Source organism: Myotis brandtii, unplaced genomic scaffold (genome assembly GCF_000412655.1).
Source record: "Myotis brandtii unplaced genomic scaffold, ASM41265v1 scaffold825, whole genome shotgun sequence".
Classification (NCBI taxonomy): domain Eukaryota; kingdom Metazoa; phylum Chordata; class Mammalia; order Chiroptera; family Vespertilionidae; genus Myotis; species Myotis brandtii.
Window position 1 is genome coordinate 930308 of NW_005371349.1, and position 5400 is coordinate 935707.

General features: G+C 44.7%; 1 long non-coding RNA gene across 1 annotated transcript in view; it reads right to left on the bottom strand.

Moving 5' to 3' along the window:
- Positions 1 to 2497, bottom strand: part of LOC102251587 — a 7454-nt gene extending 4957 nt beyond the window's left edge. Inside the window, exons 1-2 of the long non-coding RNA XR_314603.2 lie at positions 2479 to 2497; positions 1707 to 1728 (exon numbers count right to left, since the gene is read on the bottom strand). This is a non-coding gene — a long non-coding RNA (uncharacterized LOC102251587). The remainder of the gene's footprint in view (positions 1 to 1706; positions 1729 to 2478) is intronic.
- Between the last annotated feature and the right edge of the window lie 2903 nt (positions 2498 to 5400).

Below are 5400 nucleotides of genomic sequence, written 5' to 3' on the forward strand. Positions count from 1 at the left end.
GGATGGGGGCAGGGGAGGGGTGTGCGGAAACTTCCAGGGCTTATGGGCATTGTCTTGATTGCTAGGATGTTTCACAGGTGTGCACAGGCCAAAATGTATAAATTGTTCTCTTTAAGTTTAATGTTCAGTTTACTGCAAGCATGTCAAACTCGCAGCCCACAAAGAATATTTTTGAGGCTCAGCAAAAATACAATATAACGGTATGTAAAAAACATTTCAATAAAAATTTTGTGACTTAATTTTTACAATATCCTGTTATACATAATTATTAATAACGAACTACAACGTTCGCTAATGACTGATTACTATAATCGTGTTGCATTCATTTCCCTTATGCGTCTTATGCACCTTACTCGAAGGTGCACTATTTCTCTCCACTAATACTAGCAGTGAATATTTTAGCAGCCGATGGCCATATCATTAGTTCTGGACTGACCTGTTTGGCTTGCGCAACAGGAAATATTTCGCTTTCGGAGAACAAGAAAAATAGGTTTATTTTCGTTACACTTAATTTGTGCAGTTATTCAGTGTCTGGTAAGTGAATGTTCAAGAAAAAATATTCATTTTTATTAAAATGTTCTATTATTTTATGTTAATAATGACTCATTTATTTCAGCCCTTTGTATTCAGCATGTCTCTATTGAAATAAACCTACGTTTCTAAGAAAATTGACGCTTTTGTTTTTTTTGTGGCCCGCATAAAGTTAAACCTTGTTTATTTGGCCCGTGTTAGCCTTTGAGTTTGACATGCTTGGTTTACTGTATGTCAATTATAACTCAATAAGCTATTAAAAAGAAAGCAGGTAATCTGATCCATTTTTTCTCAGAAAGGTCAGCTTCCTTTAGAGCAGCGGTTCTCAACCCGTGGGTCGCGACCCCTTTGGGGGTCGAACGACCCTTTCACAGGGGTTGCCTAAGATCATCGGAAAACACATATATAATTACATATTGTTTTTGTGATTAATCACTATGCTTTAATTATGTTCAATTTGTAACAATGAAATTGGGAGTCACCACAACATGAGGAACTGTATTAAAGGGTCGTAGCATTAGGAAGGTTGAGAACCACTGCTTTAGAGCCATAAACTATAACTTTCTCTAACTTGGAAACTGCCTTTATGTGAACAAAAAATAATGTTACAAACGAGGAGGCTCGAGTGGCGCTTCCAATTTGCTCATCGTGAGCAAACCACAGGGACGCCTGGTCACTGTGAGCATCGCGTGCTCCACCAATACCCACTAAGACAGTGATGAGCAAATTCCGGACTTGGAGAATAAAAAGAAATCTTACATATTCATAAGCAAAGAGGGAACACATAAAAAACATCTCTCTTTTTGTTATAAATAGCTGGCAAAGACAAATTAGAAGCTTTAGAAGAGTTCAGTATCCCTTAGTTGTTCTTAAATGGAAGCAATTGATCAGTTTAATCCTGTTTGGTGGAAATTAAACCAAAGGAAAATTATAAAGCAATGCTTAGAAAGCTAACATGACATTCTTCAGGCGTTTAGGTTAAACAAATGCCAATGAGATGCAGATGTAAACCCAGTGATAAAGGAAGAATTTCACGGTGAATAATGTAAAGTAGATTCAAAGGCAAGGTTGGAGTCTTTGTTTTTAACCATCAATTAAAGAAAAAGTCATCTTCATCATAAAAAGTTTGGTACTGCCATAAAATTGCCGCCCCCCCGCAAATAAAATAAACTTACCTTTGGTTTTTTGATCAGCAGCCTGAAAAAAAAAATCAGAAACTCTTTAGGAATAACGTGTAGGATGTACACATCTATGAAAGTTTATAAACAGACTTTAATACTGAGAATTTTAAAAAACAGTATTTTCCCAGTTCATTTATTAAAAGTTATTACTGGGAAAAATGTCTAGTTGTTGACTATATGCCAATATTGGTTGAAAGGCAACCACATCTGTCTGGGAGCTCATTGGAGCTCTGCGTTTTAATACAATCTATAGGCATACAGTTTAAACTATAAGCTGTATTAAACTAGGCAAAAACAAAAATGAATGGCATCACTTGGTATATTAAATGCCATAAATTCAAGCATGACTCAGGGCTTTTAATTTTTAATGTTTACTAATAGGGTTTGTAAAAGAACATTTACCAAAGCTGCAAAAATTATTTCTAACTTTTCTAATAAAATCGGTTGAACGGCCCTTTTCTCATCTCTTAGACAGGCTTGTTCTGGACACTTTATTCCAAGGAGAATAGTCTGAACGTTCTTTACTTCCGACAACTGAAACCAAACTTCTCTGAAACACAGCTCTTACAATTCTAGGCCCTTTAGACAGACATGCTATGGCTGTCACCCTATACTTACTCCATAGCACAGTAACTGTTTTTTGCTAATTACAGATTTAGCACCTGACTTCTACAAGAGAATGCAATTCTGTAACGTGATGGCCATGACAATGCAAATGCGACATGGGATGATCGTAAAGACAAGGAGGCAGCGACTCCAGCCAAACCTTTTTCTGAGCACCTTCCTTCTTTTTCTTTTCTTCCTGCTTTTTCTTTTTCTTTTCTTCCATCAAACGTTCCTCTTTTTGTGTTTCTGGTTCTTTCTCCCTATTAAGTAGAAAAAAAAGTGGCATCAGCACAATGTCCATCTTAAATCTATCTATATAAAACCCTAATATGCAAATAGACCGGATGGCGGAACAACTGGTCGTTATGAGGTTCGCTGACCACCAGGGGGTGCGCGCGGAACATGGCAGGCGTCGGCCGAGGCGGGATAGTGGAGCAGGTGAGTGGGGGCGCCAGACCAAGGCGGGACATTGGTCGCTGTCATCAGGGGGAGCCTCTGGTGGTTACTGAAAATTCTTTGCTCCCGTGTGCCAGTCCCACCCAGTGCTCACACCTCCTGCTGGCGTGGCACCAGCCTCGATCGCCCCTCAGGGCTTCTCCACCTGCCCCTGCTCCTGAGGGGTGACTGGGGCAGCAGCCGCCGCTCACACCAGCTGCTGGCGCCGGCTCCAATCGCTCCGCGCTGTCAGCGGGTATGAGCGGGGCCGGCGCTGTCAGCACATGGGAGTGGCGGTGGCAGGAGTGGGGCTGCTGGTAGAGGGGACCGGGGGCCATGGCAGGAGGGGCCGGGCGGGGGCATGGAGGATGGGCCGAGACCTGCCCCTGTGCCCATCGCAGCCTCACAGCCCACAGTTCCTTTCAAGGTGCACGAATTCATGCACTGGGCCCCTAATCAAAGAATAAACACACATTATCTTCGGAGAGTTGGAGCCAGACAGTGTTTTGCGTGTCTAAGGGCCTTGGAGAAGAGGTGGCATGCCTCCATACTGCTGCAAGGCCCTCTGCTTTGGCGGCTCAGCAGCTCATTCACTCAGCCCACATCTGAACACCAACCTTTTCTTAGGCTAAGGGTACGAAATGGAGTAAGACACAGTTCCAAACAGTCCAGCCCACGCCACCACTCCTTCGAGTGTTGTCTCAGGGACCAGTCATCAGATTCCTGGGCTCCACCCGGCCCAACCAAACCAGAATCTTTGGCAGTGGGACCTTCTCAGCACAGACTGCACCCCGGCCTCCTGCTGCTTGTCCCACCCTGACATGTGTCCCTCATGTCCTCCCAACCAGGACACCCTGGAGGCCATGCCTGCTGCCTGTCCCACCCTGACACGTGTCCCTCATGTCCTCCCAACCAGGACACCTGGAGGCCATGCCTGCTGCATTCATGCTCCCACTTCCTCTGCACACCGCATGCTGAGCCAGGCAGGTGCAGCCGGCCACTAGGAGGGTTGCACCAGGGCCCCCGGTTCCTGTGAGCCAAGCCACTGGTGAGCTGGGCCTGTACTCCAAGCAGTGCTTCCTGCTGCCCAGCGACTGCAGACCAGCTCTGGCCTGGGCAAACCAGGGGCGGCTCTGCCATCCAGTGCGCTGCAGTGTGCCTTCTTCAGGGAGAGTGACCCCAGCCTTGGGGCAGGGTGGGGAACGCCCAGCCCGAGGGCATGGAAGGCCCGTTCCTCCCTGCCAAGGCTCAGGGGTGAGCTAATTCAATGTTTGACCAAATCGAGCAGGCTAGTTTTTAAGTTGATAATTTTATATGGCCCTCAAATGATGTTATAAATATCCAAATGGCCTTTGGCAGAAAAAAAGGTTCCCCACCCATCTTAGATGATACTTTCCAGGAATATTTTCAAGTTAAAAGGTGTGGAGACACTAAGAAATCTGAATTCACAACACTAAAAAAAAAAAAAAAAAAAATCCTCACCCAAGGATATGTTTTTATTCATTTTAGAGAGAGGGCGGGGGAGAAACATTGATTGGTTGCTCCCCATATGCGCCCTGACTGGGGATCAAACCTGCAACCTTCTGATGTACGGGATGACGCTCCAAACAAGCCACCTAGCCAGGGCGACATTTACAACATTCTTAGGAGGCCCAGGCAGGCCCCTGAGTGACGGGCTGGTCCTATAGCCAGCAAGCTGCACCACACAGCTCTGGAAAAGTAAACAAATAAAAACCAGGCATGTAGTGGTCACCCACCCCTATTGCTCCTTTTTTTGTTTTGTTTTGTTTTATTAATCTTTACCAGAGGATATTTTTTTCCATTGATTTTTTGAGAGAGTAGGAGGGTGAAGAGATAGAGAGACATATCAACTGGTTGCCTCCCACACGCACCCTGACCAGGGTGGGAATGGAACCTGCAATCCAGGTACATGCTCTTGACTGGAATTAAATCTGCGACCCTTCAGTGCTGGGGCCGACGCTCTAACCACTGAGCAACACCGGCCAGGGTCCCATTGCTATATTGTCTTAATCTGCATACAGCACAATGAAAGTCTTAAATTATCTCCAGATATTAAACTTACAGTAGGCAAGTATAACTACATTATTAAAAGGTACTCAATAGAAAATGGAAAATGGTTTTTGCTTAATTCTATTACTCTGAAAATTAAATTAATTAAAGCCAGCTATTCCCCCAGCAGTACAGTTAAGGTTTTACTGTAACAGTGAAATAAAATGCTGCAAATAAAGCACTCATGGCTCATGCAGTGGGAGGTATCCTACACTTTCCCGCCTGAGCTCGTGTTTATATGACAAAGCACAACTCAAGGTATGCTTCCAAACGCCGCATCTAATTCCCCCCAGCGAGCAGTAACTCCTCCTACTTCTAACTCTCAGTGTACAATTCTGCCACTTTTCATTAATAACTGAAAAACCAACATCGAATCACAGTTTCCTCTGTAAAATAATACCTGCTCATGGGAAAACCAACACAACATAAGAGATACACAGCAAGACAGACCCCTTGCCAGCGCCCACAGGCCCTCCCCGGGCTCCTTACCGCTCTGCCTGTGGCCACACACGGACCCGTCTTCTAAAAAGAACAGTGGGAGCAGGTGGTTCCTCTCTTCTGCCTTCCTTTCTCACTT